Below are 27,323 nucleotides of genomic sequence, written 5' to 3'. Positions count from 1 at the left end.
GCACCCTGGGTTTTATTAGCTCCATACACTTTCATCCCAGGGTGTATAACAAGCCTCCCTAATTATTCCCTTACCGGTAGACGTTTCTGCTTTTAAATATAACCCAGTCTCGAGCCGTCACGTCCTTAGCGTTTCTCTCTCTGCTTTTCTGGGAGCAGGCTTTTCAGGAGAGTGGTCCATGCCTGCTTTTTTATATTTCCTTTTCTTGGATGGCATCACCGACGTGATGGACGTGAGTTTTGAGTAGGATTTGGGAGCTGGTGATGGACAGGGAAGCCTGGTGTGCCGCAGTCCGTGGGGTCGCAGAGTCGGACGCCGAGTGACAGAACAACAACATTAATTACTGTATTTCTGGCCGGCTCCTCTGTAATTTCAGTGCTCAGGTTTCTCATTGAGGTGGCTTCTTTTCCTGTGGAGCACAGGCTCTTGGCCATGTGGGCTTTAATAGTTGCAACGCACGGGGTTAGTTGCTCTGGGGAATGTGCGATCTCCCAGGACCCGGGATCGAACCCACGCCCCCGGCAATGCAAGGCTAATTTGTTAACCTCTGGACCAGCAGGGAAGCCCTCTCTCCATTTTCTGACCCCTGGTTCCCTCCCAAGCTCACGGCAGTTTGCCTTCCAGCCTCTCCACCCACACCCTCTCAGTTCACAATGAGGACAGCGGTAATTCTGAACCACCTGGGCCCCGGGGCTACATCTCAGGGTTTTGTTCTTCTAAGGGTTTCTCAGCAACCTGGCTGCTTCCCCGGGGCCCGCCGGCCTCCTGGCTCATCCTTCCTTACTGGCTGGGCCTTCCCTTGTGGAGGTCCCTCCTCCTTTGCAGACCTTCCTGTGTTAAGAGACGAGCAGGTCTTTGTCCCGGGCCCTCCCCTCCTCTCCTCTGTGGCCTCTGGTTGAGCCATCTGAGCTCCAGGGGGAAGGCAGCCATGGAGGACTGGTCAGGAAACGGTTACAGGGTGTTTGTTGCAGACGCTCGACTCACCTAATCCTCTGTAGGATCCCGAGGAGGAGGGCCTTATACTGGGATTCCCCTTGGACACAGGTGGGTTGTTCAGTCGCTCAGTCGTGTTTGACTCTTCGCAACCCCATGGCCAGGCCTCCCCGTCCATCACCAACTCCCAGTTTACTCAAACCCATGTCCATCGAGTCGGTGATGGCATCCAACCATCTCATCCTCTGTCATCTCCTTCTCCTCCTGCCTTCAGTCTTTCCCAGCATCAGGGTCTTTGCAGTGAATCAGTTCTTTGCATCAGGTGGCCAAAGGATTGGAGTTCAGCTTCAGCATCAGTCCTTCCTATGAATATTTGGGACTGATTTCCTTTAGGATGGACTGGTTTGATCTCTTGCAGTCCAAGGTACTCTCAAGAGTCTTCTCCAACATCACAGTTCAAAAACATCCATTCTTCAGCACTCAGTCTTCTTTGTGGTCCAAAATTACATAATTTTATTTTTATAAAAATAATAAAAAGAAACAAAAATAAGGTAGCTTTTCCTATTGAGTCCTCCTACTACCCAGAGCATGGTAATTTTAGTTCATTTTAGAGGCAGTGTAAAGGATCATTTTCTTAGTATCCATAGGTGTCCATGGCTAAACCATTTGTTGGACAAAAATGGTGCCAGTAACTTTTTTTTTTTTAAAGGGTGATTTTAGAGATGTTGGGGGACAGTTTTATCAGACTTGTCCTAGTTCTAGCCGAGCCAAAGGGGAGGGTGCCCCACGATGTCCAGACTAGTAGTATAAATGAAGTTATTCTATAGGAAGCACGTAAGTGCCGTTGGCCTAATTTAGGCTTCCATTCTTGGTAGCAACGGATGCGTGATGAAATGGTTTTGCAAAAGAGCAGAGAACATGGGAGGAAGCGCATGTATGGGCATCTTGCATTTTCAATAACTGTCTGCAGACCAAAGAACAGGATGGCATTAATTAAACCGAATTAGTGCCGGCTGCCTCCCATTTTCCCTTTCAAAGGCTGTGTGTTGCTTTCTCTTTTCGTGGAATGGGAATGATTTTATTTTTTTTTTTAAAAAGGAGAACAGAGCCTTCAAAGAAAAGATCATGCTTTTCAGACCTGTAATTTAAGCTCTGCCGTTGCCATTTAAGTGTGCCCATAATTCTGGCTCCTTTTGTGTTTCTGATTGTGTGTGTTTATTCAGTGGTATTTTTAGACACGCTAATTCCATCGCAGGCTCCTGTTCTGAGTGTGAGCAGAAGGCTGGGGGGCAGACGCAGGCAGAGGACCGGTTTGAGCGATGTGTCTGGCTAAGCTGTCTACCTTCTGCATCTCGGAAGGGAACACCGTGTCGGAAAGGAGCATGGCAGTCAACAGTGGAATCTCCCTAAGCAAGCAGGATGCAGCCTTCTCTCTCCTTCACCCTCCTCATTCTGCCGTACACACCTGTTACTCAGAGATCAAACCCTGTTCAAGAGCCACACGACTGCTTGGGGCACTGGAATTTACCCAGCGCTCAGAATCCCATGGACAGAGGAGCCCGGCAGGCTATGGTCCATGGGGTTGCAAGAGTCGGACACGACTTAGCGACTAAACCACTACCACCACCAGACTTTGAGGAAGAGAAGCACAAAATCAGAAATGTAATCCTTGGCTTCTGGCAGATCGACATACGAGAGAAAGAGAAACAGCAAAAAAGAGAGGCGGGAAAGATGAGACAAATTCACCACCTGGCTACCAGGCTACTGACAGCCAAGTCTTTGGCTCACGTTACTTAGCTGATGAATCGAGAGGGCTCAGGGGCTTCCCAGGCGGCCCTAGTGGTAAAGAAACCGCCTGCCAATGCAGGAGACACGGGTTCCATCCCTGGGTTGAGAAGATCCCCTGGAAAAGGGAGTGGCAACCCACTCCAGTATTCTTGCCTGGAGAATCCCATGGACAGAGGAGCCTGGTCATGTTGCAGAGAGTCAGACACAACCAAGGTGACTTAGCACGCACACACGGACACTAGAGGACTGACTCAATGTCTCCTGATGAAAAGGATAACTTTTCATCATCCCATTGTAGGCAGAAATGTCTCACTTCTTAAAATAAATTAAAAAAAAAAAAATTTATTTGGCTGTGCCAGGTCTTGATTGTGGCATATGGTATCTAGTTTCCCTGGCCAGGGATCAAACCCAGATCCCCCTGCACTGGGAGCTCAGAGTCTTATCCAAAGGACCTCCAGGCAAGTCCCAGAAATGTCTCACTTAAAAGCAGCATAAAGGGGACATGGAAATAGAAAGTAAAAGAGACTTTTTTTTTTTTACTCTGTATTTGTTCATTTTGTTTTTCTAAGACATGTGGTGCATCGTATTTCTACCTGGAGATCATAATATTTGCCAACAGATTTCAGTCTCAAACACAGCAGAGCACCTCTTCCCTGGAACACTCCGGTGTCTGAGAAGTGCGTCATCCTAATTGTAGTCACGGGGGCAGATGGTTCTAATACCCGAGTGCTGACAGAGAAGAACAGATCTATTAGAGCTCGTTCGATAGCTGTAGTTTATATCTAAATTACACATTTTAAAGAAAAAGGCAAGTAGCTCTGAAAAGCCAGGGTAGTGTTTCGTCTCCCCAGGTTTTTTCTTTTTTCTTTTCCTTTTTTTTTTTTTTGGTGTGCACCATTTTAAGTCGTTTTTGTATTTGTTACAACACTGCTTGTCTTATGCTTTTTTTTTTTTTGGCCACAGGGCAGGTGGGAGCTTAGCTCCCCAACCAGGAAACAAACCCACACCCCCCCTGCAGTGGAAGGCAAAATCTTAACCACTGGACCACCCGGGAAGTTCTTCTTGTCTCCCCATTTTAACCCTTCTATGCACCTACCTTCACCCCTTCCAGCTCTTTCCACTGGTACCTGGCATTCACTCAATAAATATACCAGGCTCCTCTGTCCATGGGATTCTCCAGGCAAGAATACTGGAGTGGGTTGCCATCGCCTTCTCCAGGGGAATCTTCCCGACCCCAGGGATCAAACCCGGGTCTCCTGCATTGCTGGCAGACTCTTTACCATCTGAGCCACCAGGGAAGCCCAGTAGGCATGATCCATACATAAAACATCCAATATGTGAGCAGGAGGTGAGTTCCGAGGACAGATGCATGGTGGTGGGGTGGGGCTGGGGTGGGGGTAACATATAGTGTCAAGGTCTTGGGTGAAATTTTTCACAACGTGTCTGGGAGGAACCCTTAGCTGGAGAATTAATTGGCACGAGGCTGACAAGGGTGAGGCTTCCCTGGTGGCTCAGGCATTAAGGAATCTGCCTGCAATGCGGGAGACCAGGGTTTGATCCCTGGTTGGGGAAGATTCCCTGGAGAAGGGCATGGCAACCCACTCCAGTATTCTCGCCTGGAGAGTCCCATCGACAGAGGAGCCTGGCCAGCTACAGTCCAGGGGGTCTCACAGAGTCAGTCGAAGATGACTGAACACTTTGACTTGACGGAAGGGTGGGAGCAGATCCTGTGGTTGCTGGGGTGTGAGAGCAGGTCTGGCTGGAGCAGGTCCAAGGGGTGTACAGAGATGGGGTGAGTTTGGGGCCAGCAGAGTAGTACAGGGTGGCTGAAGCCCTCTAGGAGCACCCTGGTTTCCGAGATGAACATCCTTCAAGTCACCAGGGCCCAGAGGCTTGCCCAGCCCCCGAGAGTCAGCGTGAGGCTGTGCAATGCACAGGTGTGAGCCTCACCTCTCAAGGCGCTGGTGCCATCAGGAGGGGCGGCCCCATGGCGAAGACAAGACACCGAGGGACCACCCGGGAGAGGCTTGCAGTAGTAAGTAGTAAGCTCCCCCAGCACTCCGGGACCTCCCCCCGCCCGCCTAGGGAGAGTGGTTGCTGCCTGCGCGTTGATAAGAAGACGTTCCACTCTGCGGGGTGGGCAGACGCAGGGCGTGGGGCGTCCTCTTCTGCGTCCTTCCGTGTTTCTCAGGGCAGGAGAAAGTGGGACCGGAAACCAGATCAGGCATGCGCACGCGAGCGGAACTGCAAGGAGCTACGCGCAGGCGCCCGTGGGAGACTGGGAGTGGGAAGCAAAGATGCAGAGAGCAAGGGGGAGACACGCTCGCCGGCCTGGGGGAAGCCTCGGCTGGAATCTGGGAGCTGCCTTTCTGCGAAACCCCCCACAGCACCATCTGGGTTTCCGTGTTCTGATCACATTGGCGTTCGCTGCTGCTAAGTCACTTCAGTCGTGTCCGACTCTGTGCGACCCCATAGACGGCAGCCCACCAGGCTCCCCGTCCCTGGGATTCTCCTGGCAAGAATACATTGGCGTTCGAGGAACCATCAAAGGAGGTGGGGGTCAGCGGCTGGAAGGTGCTGCTTGGGTTGGGTGATCGTGAACTGTGAGATTGCAGACAAAGACGCCAGGAAAACAGGAGGACATGGAGTGGGGCGAGATGTGTGAAATTTATTTTATGAAGACGAGGCACCGTGGAGGACTAATTGATGATGGGCCGTAGGAGGCGGTGGCTGACCTGTGCAGGGTAAGACCATCGGTGTCAGGGGGAAAAATGATGGTGACCTACTCAGAACCCCAGAGCTGGTGTGAAGACATTTGAGACTCAAAAGATGCAGACAGAAGCCTCCGTTTTTCACGAGTGTTCTCTCTTTTTTATTTTAAATTTTATTCTTTTAAAGATTTTTTTTTGACGTGGGCCATTTTTAACGTCTTCAATTGAATTTGTTACCACATCACCTCCGTTGCTTATATTTCTGGTTTTTGGTCACCAGGCACGTGGGATCGTAGACCCCGCCCCCCACCAGGGATCAAATCCCCATCCCCTGCCTTGGAAGATGAAGTCTTCACCATTGGACTACCAAGGGAAGTGTCAAGTCTTCCCTTTTAAATTTTTCATTGGGGTTTCAAAGTTTTTTTGTTTTTGTCTTCTAATCCTGTTGCCGAATCCACAAAGGCACCACGATGAACCAAACAGGTGGCAAGGCAACATGACTTAGGACAAGTCCCCATTCGCTTCTGATTTTGAATGAGAAGTGTACGCTTGCATTAAGGTTTTGTGCTCACGTCGGGCAGGGAGAAGAAGAAGCAGATTTTTTCTGATGGCTTGTCGCGTACGTCTCAGCCTTTCGAACAAAAGCTCAGATAAACGGTGACTTGCACCGGGAGGCCACATTGCCTGCAGCCGGCGCACAGCGAAACCCAAATATCCACGGAATTGGAGGGAATGGCATTTGGTTTCCCGGACAAATGCTCATGTCACTGGAAGGTCCATGGCTTTTGCTGAAAATTAAGGGGTCACAATATGTCTAGCAGTCTTTGATTATTTTTTTAACTTAAAAAAAAAGTAACTTTTATTTCTTTTTGGCCGTGGTGGGTCTTCATTGCTGCGTGCAGGCTTTCTCGAGTGGTGGCGAGCAGGGGTTACTTCCTAATTGGGGTACACGGACTTCTCATTGCGATGGCATCTCTTGTGGCTCCTGGGTTCTAGACCTCAGGCTCAGTAGTTGTGGAACACGGGCTTAGTTTCCCCAAGGCCTGTGGGGTCTTCCCAGACCAGGAATGGAACCTGTGTCTCCTGCATTGCAACGGAGATTCTTAACTGCTGGACCACCAGGCAAGCCCTGTTAATTCACTTTTAGCTACTCACTGAAATCATGATAAAGCCATCGCACGTTGACCTTTGAAGCAACACCGAGTCAGCTGTGAGTGAACGCAGATTATAAGTCAGAATCCATAGCTTGATGTATCTTATACCATCTTTATCTTTAGAGAATTTTTTCTGTGATTTTCATTGTTTTTTGTTTTGTTTTTGCTATTTGTTTACTAACAGTATTTTCAAACTTGCTAATTTGTTAGCACAGTGGAGGAAATTTTTAATTTAAAGTTGAAGTGCTGTAAATAAAATGTAAAGAGAAAAAAAAAACTTAGCATTTTTGTTTGCCTCTTGCATGTTTTTAAGGTATTTTAATACATGTTTTCCATAAACATAGAAAGAACAAAATGCTAAGGTTTTCTTTTTTTTTTTTTGTGGATCCTGAATATTTTTCCTTTCATTTTTCCTGGAGAAAGTCTGCACAGACACAGAAATAATACTTTGATTAATTGCAATCTTATTTTATAAATGGTTTTCAGTTAACAGTGAATGAAAGCAATGGATAATATTAACATGAACTAAGGAAATGGCAACCCACTCCAATACACTTGCCTGGAGATTCCCATGGACAAAAGAGCCTGGTAGGACTACAGTCCATGGGGTCAAAAAGAGTCAGACACAACTGAGCGACTTCACTTTTATACATTAAAGTTTCTTCAAAGGAGACTAGCTTTTGAGTAAAAGGTGTCAAAATCAAATCAGGATACTAGCTGCATCATGGAAAAAAGTTATGGATTTGCAGGGTTGGTTCAACAGCCTGCACATGGCATCACCAGGGCAAGTTTTGTCTGTCATCCTGCTCTGCCATCTTTATCATGTGGCTCTTGGCCTCACGGCCACATGATGGCTGCTGCACTTCCAGGCATCACATACACATTCCAAGAAGGAAGAAAGGGGTCAAGTGTCAAGAGCTGGGAGAAATATGCTGAGTCTGATCCTCTTGGTACATGGTAAGATGGAGAATCCACCTATTATTATGTTTTTTTTTTAATGTCCTCATATAGATTGGTTCTTATGACTTAGTTGCAGCCTGGGGATGTGTGAGAAGAAGGGAATTTAAAAAAGGTGGAGTGAATGGTCTGAGGAAGCAGGATACCAAATGTACCACGTTTAGGCTCAGCACCACTTACACAGACTTGTTTCTTCCTCTTTTTTTTTTTTTTAATATTTATTTATTTAGCTACACCTGGTCTTTGTTGTGGCTTGCAGGGTCTAGTTCCCTGACCATGGATTGAACCTGGGCCGCCTGCAGTGGGAATGCAGAATCTTAGCCACTGGACCACCGGGGAAGGCCCCATATTTGTTGATCTGGTTGTCCATGATTATTGGTGTGTGTGCACACACGTGTAAGCCAAGACACGGCATGACACATTGATGACTGGGTAGAAATGTGTAGACGTGACGGTGATGGTTAATTTTCCTTGTCAACTGAACTGGACCGTGGAGTACACAGAGATTTGGCTGAACGCTGTTTCTGGGTGAATGGATAAAGAAGCTGTGGTACATAAATACAATGGAATAGTACTCAGCCATAAACAGGAACGCACTCGAGTCAGTCCTAATGAGGTGGACGACCCTAGAGCCTGTTATCCAGGGCGAACTGAGTCAGAAAGAGAAAGACAGATATCGTACATTAGCACATGTTTATGGAATCTAGAAAGACGTTACTGATGAACCTATTTGTACGGCTTTAATAGAGATGGACATGAGTCTGAGTGAACTCCGGGAGTTGGTGATGGACAGGGAGGCCTGGCGTGCTGTGATTCACGGGGTCGCAAAGAGTTGGACACGACTGAGCAGCTGAACTGAAGTGAATAGAGATGCAGACGTACAGAACATACTTGTGGACAGAATGAGAGAAGGAGAGGGTGGGAGGAATTGACAGCATTGAAACATAAACGCTCCCATATGTAAAATAGAGAGCAAGTGGGAATTTGCTGTGTGACACAGGGAGCTCCAACCTGGGGCTCTGTGACAACCTAGAGGGATGGGATGGGATGGAAGGTGGGTTCAAGAGGGAGGGGATGTATGTATACCCATGGCTGATTCGTGTTGATGTTTGGCAGAAACCAACACAATTCTATAAAGCAATTATCCTCCAATGAAAAATAAATTTAAAATAAATACATAAAATCAGTTAGAAAATGACAACTGGGTTTACTTCTCCAGAGAAGTCATATGTAAATGCTATATCCAATGTGCACGGCTGCACAATATTTGGTGGTGGTAGAGAGAGAATTCAATGGTCTGCAGTTTTGTTTTGTCTTCCGTCTTGTGAATATGAAATATTTTTAGTCAATTTCACAGCTTAGTTTAGTTCAGTCACTCAGTCGTGTCCAACTCTTTGTGACCCCATGAACTGCAGCATGCCAGGCCTTCCTGTCCATCACCAACTCCCGGAGTTTGCTCAAACTCATGTCCATCAAGTCGATGATGCCATCCAACCATCTCATCCTCTGTCGTCCCCTTCTTCTCCTGCCCCCAATCCCTCCCAGCACCAGGGTCTTTTCAAATGAGTCAGCTCTTCGCATCAGGTGGCCAAAGTATTGGAGTTTCAGCTTCAACATCAGTCCTTCCAATGAATATTCAGGGCTGATTGCTTAAAGATTGACTGGTTAGATAATCTTGCAGTCTAAGGGATTCTGAAGAGTCTTCTCCAACACCACAGTTCAAAAGCATCAATTCTGTGGCGCTCAGCTTTCTTTATGGTCCAACTCTCACATCCATACATGACTACTGGAAAAACCATAGCCTTGACTAGATGGACCTTTGTCGGCAAAGTAGTGTCTCTGCTTTTTAATATGCTGTCTAGGTTGGTCATAGCTTTTCTTCCAAGGAGCAGGCGTCTTTTAATTTCATGGCCGCAGTCACCATCTGAAGTGATTTTGGAGCCCAGAAAAATAAAGTCAGCCACTGTTTCCACTGTTTTTCCATCTTTTTGCTGTGAAGTGATGGGACCGGATGCCTTGATCTTAGTTTTCTGAATGTTGAGTTTTAAGCCAACTTTTTCACTCTCCTCTTTCAGTTTCACCAAGAGGCTCTTTAGTTCTTCTTCTGTTTCTGCCATAAGGGCGGCGTCATCTGCATATCTAAGCTAACAAAGCCCAAGTCCTTGGGGAGGACAAACATCCTCCTGCGGAGTCCTCGCACTCTCTCTACCCCCTCTTCTGGTGGCCGGTGTCTCTTAAACAAGAAGTCCCCTCCGGAAAGTGTGTTTCAACGTCCGTGTCCTCCTGAACACCAAGACGAACCTCCCTTCCAAGGCAGCCTTCTGAAAAGCAACCTCTGAAAACGTGTCGTTTCATCTCTCATGCGACTTCTGTTTCCTTCTTGTAAATCGAGTCAGAAACAAACGGGGAGACAGCGGCTGAGGGTTCGTTCTGGAGGAGAATGAGTCGCTCCAGGTGTCTTCAAGGGACGGGAGGCTTTTCCAGAGACCAGGGCAATCTTGGTGTCCTCTGTCCGTGAGTTCTGAAACAGGCCAGGAGGCCTGCTCTGCGCAAATGACATGGTTGCGTTCCCAAATCATTTCCGTCTGTTCTCAGGATATGAAGCGTTGTTTCACAAAACTTACTCTATCGAGGGCCGGGGAAGATTAACTTTGCAAGTATCGAGGACAGAAATGTCACTAATTGAGAGCCGAGGCCTTGCGAGCTCTGGTCATAAAATGAATAAATGAAACCGAGTTAGAACAGCTTCTCTGGGGACATCCCTGGTGGGCCAGTGGCTAGGACTTGGCGCTGTCACTGCTGGGAGGCCAGGTTCAATCCCTGGTGGGGCAGCTAAGATCCTGTAAGCTTCGCATGCAGACGCTCAGTCGTGTCCGACTCTGCGACTCCCATGGACTGTAGCCCACCAGGCTCCTCTGTCCGTGGGATTCTCCAGGCAAGAATCCTGGAGTGGGTTGCCATGCCCTTCCCCACTTGTGATAAGTTATCCTCCACCGTGGATAAATTAAATCTGGAAGTCCCCCAGACTCATGTGTTATGTTACTAACACAACATAGTAAATCAATTATATGCTCAGTCGCTCAATCGTGTTTGACTGTGACCCCCTGGCCTGTAGCCCACCAGGATCCTCTGTCCATGGGGTTCTCCAGGCAAGAATACTGGAGTGGGTGGCCATTTCCTACTTCAGCGGATCTTCTCAACCCAGGGATCGAATGTGTATCTCTTGCATCTCCTGCATTGGCAGGAGGATTCTTTCCCACTAGCCCCACCTGGGAAGCCCCTATAAGTACGAGGCACTGCCCAAAAACAAACAAAAAAAGACAAAAAAAAACCCCACAAAAAACCTCACACAGTAGTTTCTATGTCTTACTTCCAGTGGTGAGGTGCTTGTTATGAATAAAGTTCACAGAAAACTTTTATACCCACCAATATTTTGCATCTGTGACAATACCTACATTCCCTTACTGGGAGTTGAGATGTAACCTTAAGGCTTCAATGTTTTTACGTTTGTTTTTCTAAGTTGATGCTGATTGCGTACAATGGTATTACTGATAGGAATTTCCAGAGGAACAAAGCGTCTTCATAACCTGCTTAACTACTGCCTTAAGTAACTGTGATGAAGTAATTGTGTTGACACTTTTTTCTGAGAAAGTGTTAATCAGTCAGTCCTGTCTGACTTTTTGCGACCCTCATGGACTGTAACCTTCCAGGTTCATCTGACCATGGGATTTTCCAGACAATAACACTAGAGTGGGTTACCATTTCCTCCTCCAGGGGATCTTCTCAAACCAGGGATCGAACCAGGGTCTCCTGCACTGCAGGCGGATTCTTTACCAGCTGAGCCACCAGGAAAGCTCCTTCTCTGAGAGGCTGTTGTTGTTTTTCAGTTGTCCAGTTATGTCCGACTGTTTGTGACCCCATGGACCTCAGCACGCCAGGCTTCCCTGTCCATCACAAACTCCTGGAGCTTGCTCAAACTCATGTCCATCGAGTCGGTGATGCCATCCAACCATCTCATATTCTGTTGTCCCCTTCTCCTCCTGCCTTTAATCTTAACCAGCATCAGGGTCTTTTCTAATGAGTGGGCTCTTTGCATCAGGAGTTTCAGCTTCAGCATAGTCTTTCCAATGAATTTTCAGGACTGATCTCCTTTAGGATGGACTGGTTGGATCTCCTTGCAGTCCAAGGGACTCTCAAGAGTCTTCTCCAGCACCTCCTCTGAGAGGTAGTATTTTTTTTTAATTCCCCCCACCTGTGCAACAGGGCATTTTAATAGTCATTTCTGACTATAGTTATGCTCTGTCACTGATAATCTGGGAACAAGATTCTCACTGTTCTGGAAAAATTGGTAAAAATTAACGACTGGATGAACTGAAGTTGAAAAGTAAGAGATGAATGAACTTGCATGATTGCTTTTAAAACAGTGTCTTTCCTGGAGACACCCACCTGGTTTTTATGGACTAACTGATGCCCACACCCCTGTTCATCATGTTGGAGTCCTAACTCCCAGGACCTCATAATGTGATTGCATTTGGAGGTGAGGTCTTTAAAGAAGCGGTTAAGGTAAAAGGAGGTCACTAAGGTGGACCCTGACCCCACAGGACTGGGCTCCTTATAAGAAGAGGAGGTCAGGACTCAGACCCACACACACAGGGAGGAGCAGTGAGGACTCAGGGTGGAGACGGCCGTCGACATGCCCAGGAGAGCGGTCTCGGGAGGAACCAGGCCGCCCCACACCTGGGTCTCAGACTCCAGCCTCCAGGACCGGAAAGATGAATGTCTGTGGCTTAAGCTCCCCCACCATCCGCGGTCCTCGTGATAGTGTTAGCGGAGGCACCCTGACGGAAACCGCCCGCCCTGGCCAGACAGCACAGGAAGCATCTGCGTGGGTTGTTTCAGGACAGGAAGTCCTGGGGACAAAGACAAGACTCAGAACCCACCACCCACCGGAAGAGTTCGGGAAAGGTCAAAGGGAGACGCCACGGTCCTTCCACCTCCCAGAATCCTCTTCGCTGGCATCCATCTTGGCTGAGCGATGCGCGCGCCACCAGGAAGGACTCTAGTCAGAAGGATTGGCGGACACTTAGCCCATCAGCCTAAAACCCGAGACTGCCAGCCCCGAGGCAGAGCCGTTCTCCTGCGTCTCCTCACCCTCCCGCTCTCCACCCAGGCTCCGCTTCCCAATAAAGTCTCTTGCTTTGTCAGCTTGCGAGTCTCCTTGGACAGTTCATTTCCTGCGTGTTAGACGAGCGCCCACTCTGGGACCTCGGAGGTGCCCCCACTTCTGCCACAACAGCAGCTGGCGGTGACTTAATTCACCCGGCTTCCCCAGTTCTCTGAAAACCCACCTCTTCTCACCAGTCAGCCTTAAGGACACGTCCTTGAAACCGACAGGAGTAATCCAGCCTGAGTTGAATTACAACTTGTGCTTTGTCAGCCCTTAGCTTCACAGGAGGGTTTGTATGCTTTTGCCTTGGAGTGTGGCTTCCTCCCTACGGCTTCCCTGGTGGCTCAGACAGTAAAGAATCCGCCTGCAATGCTGGAGACCAGGGTTCAATCCCTGGGTGGGGAAGATCCCCTGGAGAAGGGAAAGGCTACCCAATCCAGTATTCAGGCCTGGAGATTTCCATGGACTGAATAGTCTGTGGGGTTGCAGAGAGTCAGACACGACTGAGTGACTAACAAACTCTTCTCTCTATGAGTTAAATCTTCTCATTCCCTATCACTCCCCTCTTCACAGCTAGAAGGCAGGACAACTGCTGCTTTTGTGATTCCTTAGAAAGTAGTTCATTCCAAAAATGTAGCGAGGTGGGTTAGTGGGCGTGTTACCGGATTCAGTAAAGAAGAATGCAGAATGCCCACTTTGAGTTTTACATAAATAAGCAGTCACTTTTGTTTTTTTTAGTGCTATATATCTTATGAAATGAGGTTTCCAAAGCGACGCTAGTGGTAAAGAACCCACCTGCTAATGCAGGAGATATAAGAAATGTGGTTTGATCTCTGGGTTGGGAAGATCCCCTGGGAGTGGCAACCCACTCCAGTATTCTTGCCTGGAGAATTCCATTGACAGGGGAGACTGGTGGGCTACAGTCCATGGGGTCGGAAAGAGTCAGACAGGACTGAGCGACTTTCACTTTCACCAGATACCTCACCGCATGCTTTTACAGTCCCTACCAGACACCCTGTGCTTTGAAATACAGATACTGAACTACCGTCCCCTGGACAGGACTGTGCAGAAAAGCACGCAGAAGCCCAGCACTTGTAGACGATGCATGCGACAATATGTGCTAGATACATGAACTAAGTTCCAGCATTGGACATGCAAACAGACGTTCGCATCTTTTCAAAGTTCCGAACTTGAAGGTCTGTGTGTACGGGACTTGCTGTACTGACCCTACTCCCAGATCAAACGCAGGGCTGGGCTCTCAGAGCCCGTGGTCCCAACACCGTCATCGCCCAATCAACCCATAACTTCACTTGGGTCTAAAGACACCTCATTTAATATGTGCTTGATTCCTTGACATTGGAATCACGGCCAACGCTCGTGCCTGAAGGACACCTTTCTTTTTTTTTTTAATTAATTTATTTCTCATTGGAGGCTTCTTGCTTTACAAGACTGTGCTGCAGTTCATCAGCATGAATCAGCCGTAGGTGGGCATATGTCCCCTCGCTCTTGAACCTCACTCCCACCTCCCACCCCCACGCCACCCCGCTAGGTTGTCACAGAGCTCTGGGTTTGAGCTCCCTGCACGAATGATGCTTTCCTAACGCACGTATTTTCACCAGAAGGCACATCACAGCTGCCTCGTGCTTGGAAACCTCAGACAACAGCTTAGCGACTATAGTTGGGGACCATCGTGAAGAGTGAAATCACTGCAAAAAAGCACAGGATTGCAAAAGAAAAAGAAACTACTAAAAGCAAAAAAAAAAAAAAACCAAACCATGTTTCTGAGTACTTCGAAAAAGACACCTGTTTATAGCGTGAGATCTGAAACGAAAAGGCCCAGCTTTGTCTCGTTGGACTTCAGCTAGAAACATGAGTGTGTGTGTGTCAGGCCTCTCGAACTTTTCACCACCGTACTCACGCCTGTATGTGACTGTGAAAGTGACACTGTCTTGACGTTGGGGTCACAGATCAGTGTTACCAAGGATGAGAGCGTTTGGCAATGCAGACTCCAGAAACTCATGAGGACCAGCTGGGTTTTGCTTTTACACCCAGCTCACGTGAGGGGATGGATGAAGATGAAATTCCAGAAGCCCTGACTGTTTGGCGGTCGGTCATGCTGCCTGTGTAAACAGAATCACAGGCTGGAAAATCGCAGCGTATGATTTTGCCGTGTATGTTTCTTTAGGTACGAGCTTCCCTGGTGGCTCAGATGGTAAAGAATTGCCTGCCAAAGCAGGAGACCCAGCTTCAATCCCTGGGGTCAGGAAGGACCCCTGGAGAAGGGAATGACAACCCACTCTAGAATTCTTGCCTTGAGAATCCCATGGACATAGGAGCCTGGTGGGCTACAGTCCCTGGATTTGCAAAGCATCGGACACGACTGAGTTCCTTTCAGTTTCTTGAGACCAGCACATCTGTGGTCAGGGGCAGAGTCACCCCCGGGCAGAGCTACGCCACTGAGCTCTGGCACACGCTGAGCCCACCCCTGATCCAGATGGCATGTCTCTCTTTTGCGTCTCCAGCCTTGCCTCACCTTCCCGGTGGTTCTTCTCCCTGCTTAACCCTGCTCCCCAGCAGTTCACACCCAGCCACCTCCCGGGGCTACTGAGCAATCCCCTCGGAGCTCAGGGAGTCCTGTCTCCGCTCCCCTTGGCTCTCACTTCCCCAGGGCCTCTGTGTTCAGTGCCCCTGTGGGACTCGAACACAAGCTTGTGTGCCCGATGCACGGTGAGGCTGAGCACACTGAAACGGCAGAGTCTGGAGTAGAGAAAGGCCTATTATACGGCTGCGCAAGGAGACAGGGGTCTCGTGCCCCAGACTCCCAACTGGCAAGCTTCTCATTGTGCTGGCTTCTCTTGCTGCAGAGAACAGGCTCAGTAGCTGTGGAGCAAGGGTTTAGTTGCCCCGTGGCCTGTGGGATCTTCCCAGAAGTGAAGTGAAAGTTGCTCACTGGTGTCCGACTCTTTGCAACCCTATGGACTTGCAACTCCATGGAATTCTACGGGCCACCATCCTGGAGTGGGTAGCTTTTCCCTTCTCCAGAGGATTCTCCCGACCCAGGAATCAAACTGGGGTCTCCTGCATCGCAGGCAGATTTTTAACCAGCTGAGCCACCAGGGAATCTCAGCTTCCTGGGATCTTCCCAGACCAGGCATCAAACCCGTGTCCCCTGCATGGGCAGGTAGCACTCTTAACCACTGGGCCACCAGGGAAGCCCACCGTGAGCGTTGAAGAAGGTCCAGAAATCACATAAAAGATAAGGTGATGAGGTCAGTAAAGGTAGACCAGATTGGAAAGATAGCAGGGAGAAGGAAAAAAAAAAAAGTTAACAGCGTTATTCATGCGTCCGTGCTGCAAATAATCTGTTGAGCACACAGGGTACAGAGTTAAAGTGTAGGGAGAAGATGTCACTCACGCCAAGACAGAGAGAAGAACACAGACGCCACTCTCAATCATGTCAAACTCCGCAGGAAGGTAACTGTGAATCCAGGAAGCAGGAAAGACAGAGAGACAGCCAGCCGGAGAACCAGATCACATCCTAGACACACAGAAAGTCAGGACATACTTGGATCTCCCCGTCACACCCGGGCAGAAAGGAGACACCTCGGCTCTGCGTGCAGGTGCTCTGAGTCAGAAGGCGAGAGTGTCCTGAGCCGCAGTCACTTTTCCACCAGGCAAGTCTGGGTCTTTTCGCCGCGCCCTGAGTGCGTCTCGTGTAACGAACGACTCGCAGTGTGCGTCCTGGGGTCATCAGCCCGGTGAGTCACGTCTGAGTCCTTCCCCGTGGTTCCAAAGCTCTGTTTCCTGAGACGAAAGCTACCTTGGGCTCTCCCCTCCTTGCCAGCATGAGCGGAAGCGTTAGTCACTTCAGTCATGTCCAACTCTTTGCGACCCCATGGACTGTAGTCCCACCAGGCTCCTCTGTCCATGGGATTCTCCAGGCAGGAATACTGGAGTGGGTTGCCATTTCCTCCTCCAGGCGATCTTCCTGACCCAGGGATCGAACCTGGGGCCTCCTGTATTGGCAGGCAGATGCTTTACCAGCTGGCTGAATTCCCAGAATCAGTACCAAGTTCCAGACCCATCCTCTGTCCAGAGTGTGTTCCAGGGCATTCTCCCAAGGATGCGGCTGGCTCTGGTGGGCTGAGCTCTGACCTGAAAAAGGGCAAGGCATCTTGGAACGGTGTTGGGAAGCGCCATCTCTGGGAAGACCATGCCATTTCTCATCCCGTTCAGCCAAAGCCCGAGCCATCACTCTGACCTGGTCGCCATCCAGGTGTCCTTAATGACGACGCCAGATTCTACCAACCCGGATCCCTCTTGCTGTGGATTGTGCCCGTGAGATGGACTTGCTCTTGGTAACAAAATGCTCACCCACACGTGCTAAATTGCCTTTTCTGAGGCCATTGCCATCACATTCAGAGTGATCTCCCTGCGCCACATGGAACCAAAGAGACGTGGCCAGCTGGTACTGCACTGCTTTCCACATTAGCAGTGTGCTCGCTCCAAGGAGAAATTCCTCCTTCAGGAATGAATTTTTTCAAACTTTTGTCAAATAACAGCAATTAATATTTTGGAATGATTGTGCCCCCTCTCAAAAGCAACAGCCCTGTTTAACTCTTTGTGTCTTTGTTGGTGGTGGTCAGTCGCTCAGTCATGTCCGACTCTTTGTAACCCCATGGACTGCAGCACGCCAGGCTTCCCTGTCCACCACCAACTCCTGGAGTTTACCCAGACTCACGTCCATAGAGTTGGTGATGCCATCCAACCATCTCATCCTCTGTCATCCCCTTCTCCTCCTGCCCTCACTCTTTCCCAGCATCAGGGTCTTTTCCAGTGAGTCAGCTCTTTGCATCAGGTGGCCAAAGTATTGGAGCTTCAGCTTGAGCATCAGTCCTTCCAATGAATATTCAGGTTGATTTCCTTTAGGATGGACTGGTTGGATCTCCTTGCAGTCCAAGGGACTTGCAAGAGTCTTCTCCAACACCACAGTTCAAAAGCATCAATTCTTCTCAGCTTTCTCTATGGTCCAACTCTCACATCCATACATGACTACTGGAAAAAACCATAGCTTTGACTAGACGGACCTTTGTCGGCAAAGTGTTGTCTCTACTTTTTAATATGCTATCTAGGTTGGTCATAGCTTTTCTTCCAAGGAGCAAGCGTCTTTTAATTTCGTGGCTGCAGTCACCGTCTGCAGTGATTTTGGAGCTGGAGCCCTCGAGTTAGTAATTGCTCGCACGTGAGAAAGCCTTTGTAATGAGTTAAGAAAGTCTAACCCCATCCCTTCAAAAATAAAGGTAAGGAATAAAGCTTATGCATGGAAGAAGCCTGCCAGTTACAAGAATTTCTAGGGTCAGGAGTACCTATTGGAGTTCTGAGGAAAATGGTTTATATCTGTACTTCCATCATGCTTTTGAGAATTTCTCTGAAAAAATAAAGTTTATGTTTTCCTACTCTTCCTTTCAAACTAAATAAGTTCCTCCGTGATCAAGGCAGGCGACCCAAGACTTGAAACCATTGCTTTCGGAACTTCAATTACCAGCCTGTAGAAAAAAATTTTGTATAAATGAATAAAAGACCTGCCTCTGTATGTAAAGACCTATTTCTGGAACAACTGCAATGAGAAATACTCTTTGAATTTATTCTGGGAAATGATTCAGCTTAATGCAGATTACATTAGGAGAATGAGTTCATATTTGCATAGGTATTTTGGAAGAGCTGTTCATTTTACAGTTAGATGCTGATAGCCAGAGAGGCCTGATAGAAATAATTAACACGGACCATATGCCTGTTTGTTTCTCTGCTTTACGGGAAGGCCAAGACACTTTCGTTTTTTTTTTTTTAATAAAATTTTTTTTTCTTTTTCAACAACAGAAAGATGTTTGGAACTTCACATCTTGGAAAATGTTACATGATCATTTATGCATTATGAAAAGTCATTTTGTACATTCCTAGAAAGGTGAGAGAAAACTTCAAGGAAAGTGTCAATTATGTTTTATCGAGCTCAATTTGTTCTGTTTTGGATCAGCACCTTGCTTGTAATCCATCTGCCTTTAATTTTTTTTTCTTTTCACCCTGAAGTGTACTCTGACATATAAATAGGAGCTGGCAAGCCTTTCTTCAGGGCAGGGCCAGAGAGTTGACATTTTGTGTTTTGCAGGCTATCTGAAGGGCTTCCCTGGTGGCTCAGAAGATTAAAAAACCCACCCGCTACTGCAGAAGACGTCGGTTTGATCCCTGGGTCGGGAAGATCCCCTTGAGAAGGGAATGGTAACCCACTCGAGTATTCTTGCCTGGAGCATCCCATGGACAGAGGAGCCTGGTGGGCTACACGCCACGGTGTCATAAAGAGTCAGACATGACTGAGTGATGAGTGATTTCAGTTCAGTTCAGTTCAGTTGCTCAGTCATGTCTGACTCTGTGCGACCCCATGAATCACAGCACACCAGGCCTCCCTGTCCATCACCAACTCCCGGAGTTCACCCAGACTCACGTCCATCGAGTCAGTGATGCCATCCAGCCATCTCATCCTCTGTCGTCCCCTTCTCTTCCTGCCCCCAATCCCTCCCAGCATCAGTCTTTTCCAATGAGTCAACTCTTTGCATGAGGTGGCCAAAGTCCTGGAGTTTCAGCTTTAGCATCATTCCTTCCAAAGAAATCCCAGGGCTGATCTCCTTCAGAATGGACTGGTTGGATCTCCTTGCAGTCCAGGGGACTCTCAAGAGTCTTCTCCAACACCACAGTTCAAAAGCATCAATTCTTCGGTTCTCAGCCTTCTTCACAGTCCAACTCTCACATCCATACATGACCACTGAAAAAACCATAGCCTTGACTAGACGGACCTTTGTTGGCAAAGTAATGTCTCTGCTTTTGAATATGCTATCTAGGTTGGTCATAACTTTCCTTCCAAGGAGTGATTTAGCAAAGGCTAAATCTGAGCTCTGTCTTAGCTACTTGTGATGAAGTGTGAAAGCAATACCGAGAATATGGAAACTGACAGGGACCAGATTTCCTGTGAGAGATGTGCCTTTCTTGGTCCACGAAGAGGAGAATGACTCTCATCACTGGAGATAAGATACTGAGAAAAGTCTGCACTAACAGCCCTTGCTAAAAATAACCCTCACATTCTGTGAGTTTGCTCAGCATATTTCCTACTCACTTGCCATAGTTTATCACCCTTTTGTCAAAATGGAACATTAAGTCCCAAAGTGTAACTCCTTTTCCTGTTCATTCCTTTTCTATGAAGGCCTCCACCTGCATACGTGAATCTTTCTACTGTTAAACTGGCTTTTATCAGTTTAATTCACATGCCCCGGGTACAGCACATACAAGGGTAGAGGGAGCTTTACTCTTCACCTACCAATCAAGTGGGCACGACCATGTTATCCTATAGTAAAACTTCATTTACGCGCTGGAACTGGCCTCCAGGCTGATCTAAATACTGAGCATCTCTGTCATCCCTCTTCAGTTTTATGCTGTGTGGGAGGAGAGTGGTGAGTGGCTTTATTTTGATGACACTCTTTTACAGTTAAAATAGAAAGCAGCCTTGCTCCAGTAGGTACTGAAGGTGCTAAAATCTGCCCCTACCTCAAATTGTTCCTCCTTAGATGCAAAAATGCCCACTGCCAGAGTGGAAGTATTTGGTCCACTTCCTCCTGATGCGTTGTGACAGGTGGTGATGTTAAAAAGTCATAATCTTTGTTGCATGTCTTCCTGAGGAGAGTCAAGCCTCTGTGAGGATGAGGACAGGCTGTTCCGTTAACCTCTGCATACCCAAGCCCAAGCTCAGGGACTCTGTAAAGAAGACCTTTGAATACTTATCGACCTTGACTCCGGCATTGTGTTTATTAATCTGAACTGCTGTTTTTGCAGACTGAAAATGCTTCTACACCATTACTTTCCTAGGATTCAAGCCAAAATCAAAGACAGTTTTGAAATTAAGAAAATGACAGCTAATCGTGACGTTCATCCTAGAGATGTCAGGAAATGGTTAGAACAGTGTTCTCCAAACTTAACATTTTTAAGTCCCTTCTTTTGTTTATTTATTTGGCTGCACCGGGACTTTGGTGTGGCATGAGTGATCTTTAGTTGCAGCGTGTGGGATCTAAATCCCTGGACAGGGATCAAACCCAGGCCCCTGACATTGGAAGCCTGGAGTCTTAGCCACCAGACCAACAGGGAAGTCCTGTTCTCCAAACTTTTGTGCTCACACGCCACCATGGAGAAGCAAGAAAAGCCCCAGGAGTTTACCTGTTGTTGTTGTTTTTTTAAATAATGTATATACACATCGGATATAATGTATATCACTTCATGGCAAATAGATGGGGAAACAATGGAAACAGGGATAGGCTTTGTTTTCTTGGGCTCCAGAATCACCGCAGATGGTGATTGCACCCGTGAAAGTAAAAGATGCTTGCTCCTTGGAAGAAAAGCTATGACCAATCTAGACAGCATATTAAAAAGCAGAGACATTACTTTGCCAACAAAGGTCCATCTAGTCAAGTCTATGGTTTCTCCAGTGGCCATGTATGGGTGTGAGAGTTGGACTATAAAGAAAGCTGAGCACTGCATAATTGATGTGTTTAAACTGTGGTGTTGGAGAAGACTCTTGCGAGTCCCTTGGACTGCAAGGAGATCCAACCACTTCACCCTAAAGGAGATCAGTCCAGAATGTTCATTGGAAGGACTGATGCTGAGGCTGAAACTCCAATACTTTGGCCACCTGATGTGAAGAACTGACTCATTTGAAAAGACACCGATGCTGGGAAAATTTTAAGACGGGAAGAGAAAGGGATGACGGAGGATGAGATGGTTGGATGGCATCACTGACTCGATGGACATGAGTTTGAGTAAACTGTGGGAGTTGGTGATGGACAGGGAGGCCTGGCGTGCTGCGGTTCATGGGGTGGCAAAGAGTCGGACACGACTGAGCAGCTGAACGACAATACACATCAGCCCCTGCCCTCCTCTCCAGATGCCGTGTACCTTCATGGGGAGAACCATTCACTACTGTGCATGCAGATGAGGCTTTTAAGTAGCCTTCTTGAAAATTCAGAGTCTCATCCAGAGGGGGAGCTCAGATTTTGTCAGACTTCATTAGCCTTTGCCTTTAATTTGAGAGTGTGCTGAGCTGAGCGGGGCAACGTGTCTGCGGCTACACTTCCTGTGGTCGGCTCGAGCTTGGTGTTCTTTGTTAATCAAGGCCAGTCCTGCCATCTCCGCAGCGATCTTTATGGCCCTCACGCATTTGGTGAGGGCTGGCTTCACGAACAGCAGGTAGCATCATCACTGAATTCTCTCATCTGGGCGCCGGAAGCTGGCAAAGGGCTGGAAATAAAGACAAATGAGCCGCACTGCCGTCCCTGACACAGGGGTGTCCCCAGATCATCTGTGGAACTTCAGGACAGTGGATGCATAATCTGGATTTAAACTGACCGTAAGCTCCATTTACCTGACTTCCCTGATGGTTCAGGTGGCTAAATCTGCCTGCAGTGCAGGAGTTCACTTCACTTTAGTCCAGTTGCTCAGTCATGTCCGACTCTTTATGACCCCATGGACCGCAGCACGCCAGGCCTCCTTGTCCTTCACCAACTCCTGGAGCTTGCTCAAAACTCAGGTCCATTGAGTTGGTGATGCCATCCAACCATCTCATCCTCTGTCTTCCCTTTCTACTCCCACCTTCAATCTTTCCCAGCATCAGGGTCTTTTCCAATGAGTCAGTTCTTTGCATCAGGTGGCCAAATGATTAGAGTTTCAGCTTCAGAATCAGGCCTTCCAATGAATAGTCAGGACTGATCTCCTTCAGAATGGACTGGTTGGCTCTCCTTGCAGTCCAAGGGACTTTCAAGAGTCTTCTCCAACACCACAATTCAAAAGCATCAATTCTTTAGTGCTCAGGTTTCTTTATGGTCTAGCTCTCACATACATACATGCAGGAGACCTGGGTTCAATCCCTGGGGCAGCTAACACTTTTCACTTTCTAAGCTCCGCTTAGAACCTACTCGTTAGATACAAAATGGAAATGCTACCATTTCTTCTCATTCATCCGGGAATAGCTTTGCAGACACCCTGCGCTGGGAACACTCAGAGAGCCCCTGGATCAGAGCATATTTATTTATAACTCAAGTGACGACGGAAGTATCATAAACAGAGCATCTCGTGGGAGCAGAGTGTCAGGACTGAACCAACACACCCCCGTCTGCTTGCGAGATGCTACATTCCCGGGTTCCTGATGAGCAGACGTGCGCGTGGGCATCCTTTTAACCACTTCAGCTTGAAAGCTGTCCCTTACAGAGACTTGCATGTGCTGTCTTAAATCATGGAGCGTCAGTGATAGGATGTAGAGTTTATTTACATGAGCTCTGAAGGAGACTGCCGAGCCTGGCTTCGTGGCCCACATGACTCCGGATGGTGTCCTGAGAAGGGCCTGAGAAGGGCCTGGTGTCTAGAGAAAGTTGAGGCCCAGTGTCTGGACAGACTGGCCAGCTCCAAGCAAGCCATGTCTCAGGCAGATCGAAACCCAACAAGCGAAATCTTGTTCTGTAGCAATGGGTTCTGCTCTGTTACTTGTTAACTTTGTACGAATAACAAAATTACAAAGACTTTATGGCAAAGTACAAAATATTTGAACAGAGCTGAGGATGAGATGGCTGGATGGCATCACTGACTCGATGGACGTGAGTCTGAGTGAACTCCCGGAGTTGGTGATGGACAGGGAGGCCTGGCGTCCTGCGATTCATGGGGTCGCAAAGAGTCAGACATGACTGAGCAACTGAACTGAGCTGAACTGAACTGAAATGTGTGTAGACTCATGGCTATTGCACAAATAATGGATTTTATTTTCTGGGTTGGAGGTACGCACTGGTCTTCCGAGTCCTTCATTCACGCATATAATTTTTCTGCCTATTGATGCATCTCTACGATGGGCATCAAATTTTTTTTTTTTTTTTTGCTAAAAGTTCCTTCCTTTATTACAAGAGGTGTCAGTGCTACCCAGGTCGCTCAGATGGTAAAGAACCCACCTGCCAATATAGGAGACAGAGGTTCGATATCTGGGTCGGGAAGGTCCCCTGGAGGAGGGCATGGCATCCCACTCCAGTATCCTTGTCTGGAGAATCCCACGGACAGAGGAGCTGGCGGGCTGCAGTCCATGGGGTCGCACGACTGAGCACAGTTTACGAGCATGAGGCGTGCAGACTTGTACCTGAGCTTTGCACTGCCCTCTGCACGGCTGTGCACTGCCGCGTGTTCCTTGGTTTATCGTCATGTCTCTCAACAGATGTTCCGGGGTTCCATGGGAAACGTGGCTCGGGCTCTGGGCCTCCTTGCAGACGATGGGATATAAACTCGGGTGTGCTTGCCAGTGTGGGAATGAAAGGAAACTGTCAACTTACAGCAGAATTGCCTCACGGCCACTTAGTCACGTGGTAAAGATGTTTGCGGCAGAGATGTATGCAGCCAAGAGGCTTGGGCCAGGGATGTTTATGACACAGAAGCTTAAATACATTGTTCTTGTGCTGTTTAGTCGCTCGGTCGTGTCCGACTCTGTGCGACCCCATGGACTGTAACCTGCCACACTCCTCTGTCCACGGGATTTCCCAGGCAAGAAAACTGAAGTGGGTTGTCATTTCCTTATCTAGGGGATATTCCCGACCCAGGGATAGGACTAGCACCTCCCGAATTGGCAGGCGGATTCTTTACCACTAGCGCCACCTGGGAAGCTTATAAATACCTGCTGCTAAGTCGCTTCAGTCACGTCCGACTCTGTGCGACCCCATAGACGGCAGCCCACCAGGCTCCCCTGTCCCTGAGATTCTCCAGGCAAGGACACTGGAGTGGGTTGCCATTTCCTTCTCCAATGCAGGAAAGTGAAAAGTGAAAGTGAAGTCCCTCACTCGTGTCCGACTCTTCGCAATCCCATGGACTGCAGCCCACCAGGCTCCTCCCTCCATGGGATTTTCCAGGCAAGAGTACTGGAGTGGGGTGCCATTGTCTTCTCCTATAAATACCTAGGACCAGTTAATTTTAATCTGCTCAGTGAATGAATGAAGTCCATACAGTAAGTGGGAGAGCTGAGACTGTGTATCTCTAGTCACGTGACATTAGCCCGTGTTATTTGCAAATTCTCTCTTTATGTCCATTATTTCAAATGAGCTTCTGTTTTCAATTGACTTCTTAAAGGTTCTGGTTCATCTGGAAATCTCTCATCAATAGAGTTTGTGGAGTTGCAGGATGCTCTGTAGCAGACTTAAATGATAAGATCGCCTAACCATCCCAGGCTACTTGGGAACTGAAAAATAAACAAGAAACTGTCCTGTAAAAGTATATTTTACTGTTCTGTTAAAAAAAAAAAAAAAACCCGAAGCCAATAAGATATGAAGGGAAGCTGTTTGAACAGTCTTAAATTCTGAGCTGGGCAGTATTTTAAATGATGGAGACATTAAAAAAAAAACAACACACACACACCTTAATCATTCAAAATGAATTCTGATTCATCCGTCTCCCGGGAGAAGGCTGAGACCCAGGGGCCTGAAATGACACAGCGAGAAGTTGAGTTAAACAGAAACCCATCTTCTCAGTCCCGGAAGATGCCCTTTACACGTGTGTGTGTGTGTGTGTGTGTGTGGTTATTATTTTTCTGTCACACACTCAGTTCCAGAAGCCAAGCTTCATGGAAAAGAAGGCAAGTGCCACAAGAAAAGTCAGTCACCTTCTCAGGCCAACACGCATGATCACCCTGGGATATGCCCCTGCCTAGTCTTGGCCCAGGGAGGTGGCTCACGGCTCTCTCTCTCCCAGAACGCTACCATGCGGAGTTCTCTGTGAGCTGTGGTCCTGTCTGCTCACCGCTTTCTTACTTTATCACATGCAGAACGGGGGCCGTGGGGGTGACGTGATCCCTGGCCGTGCAGAATGGATTTAGACTGTTCTCTGTGATTGAGGGTAAGTGTGACACACCCTTAGGTTTTCATTTAGAAAAGGCCTTTTCCACCTAGTCAGATATTCAATAGGCACTCTGCACCGTGAAACTGACCGTGGAAAATTATTTTCAAGATCCTTACGCCTCGCCATTCATTACCATCGCTTCCAGTTCTTGAGACGCCCTGACAAGAGAGAGGGCTGTGATTGAACAAAGGATCAGATGTTTGAGAGATAGCTGTGAGCGTTTGGACATTGCCTTGGGCTTCCCTGATAGCTCAGTTGGTAAAGAATCTGCCTGCAATTCAGGAGACCCCCGTTTGATTCCTGGGTCAGGAAGATCCACTGGAGAAGGGACAGGCTACCCACTCCAGTGTTCTTGGGCTTCCCTGATAGCTCAGCTGGTAAAGAATCTGCCTGCAATGTGGGAGACTTGGGTTCAATCCCTGGGTAGGGAAGATGCCCTGGAGAAGGGAAAGGCTACCCACTCTAGGATTCTGGCCTGGAGAATCCCATGGGTAACAAAGAGTCGGACACGGCTGAGTGACTCTCACTTATTGAGTGATTTAATGCAAAGAACCCCTTGATCTTTAATGAAAAGCGTAAGCTTCAACACCCTGGAGGTAAAACAGGCTCTCCTGTCTCTACCCGCCAGCTCTTTGCACTCTTGGAAGCAGGCCTGGGCTGCTACTTGTGATAGCTGATTTAAATTATATCTGATGGAAGCTTAATTAAAACCCAGGCAGCTCATCCTGCTGAAAAGATTTCTAGCCTCCTCCATCAAGACAAGCTGTGAAAGTCGGGTAAACCTACAACAGATGGCTTAGATGGTACTTGAGGGGTGGAAATTCCACACTCTTCATGGTAATGGAAGATGGACAGACTCAGGGAGGCACTAATGTGTTCTGTCATTTACACAACAACACCGCTCTTTTGTTGAAACTGGAGCCATGCAAAATAATATATGCCTGGGGAAGGATATGGCAGAATCAAGGCAAAACAATAACGGGAAATCCTATTGTGGTTAGGTTGTTTAAGACTGTAGAGGAAGCGGTGGTTTATCAGTTACTCCATGCAGTAACTTTTAAGTTTGAAATCTAATGCTCTAGTTCAGTTCAGTCCCTCATTTGCGTCTGACTCTTTGTGACCCCCTGGACTGTAGCACACCAGGCCTCCCTGTCCATCACCAACTCCCAAAGCTTGCTCAAACTCATGTCCATTGAGTTGGTGACGCCATGCAACCATCCCATCCTCTGTCATTTCCTTCTCCTCCCGCCTTCAATCTTTCCCAGCATCAAGGTCTGTTCCAATGAGTTGGATCTTCGCATCAGGTGGCCAAAGTATTGGAGTTTCAACTTCAGCATCAGTCCTTCCAGTGAATATTCAGGACTCACTTCCTTTTGGATGGACTGGTTGGATCTCCTTGCAGTCTAAGGGACGCTCAAGAGTCTTCTCCAACACCATCAGTTCAAAAGCATCAATTCTTTGGTGCTCAGCCTTCTTTATGATCCAACTCTCACATCCATACATGACTGCTGGAAAAACCATAGCTTTAAGCCAGGGGCAGATAACACTCTAAGTTATCTCAGTTAGAGTTAACACTCTAACCCAGGGGCAGGTAATGTGTTTTTTCACCACAGTCGATTCAACTGTGGTTTCTCTCCTAGAGAAAAAGTCTGAAACCAGAGAAGA

The sequence above is a fragment of the Bos taurus genome, chromosome Y (genome assembly GCF_002263795.3).
Source record: "Bos taurus isolate L1 Dominette 01449 registration number 42190680 breed Hereford chromosome Y, ARS-UCD2.0, whole genome shotgun sequence".
Lineage (NCBI taxonomy): Eukaryota > Metazoa > Chordata > Mammalia > Artiodactyla > Bovidae > Bos > Bos taurus.
Note: the sequence above shows the minus strand (reverse complement) of the source record.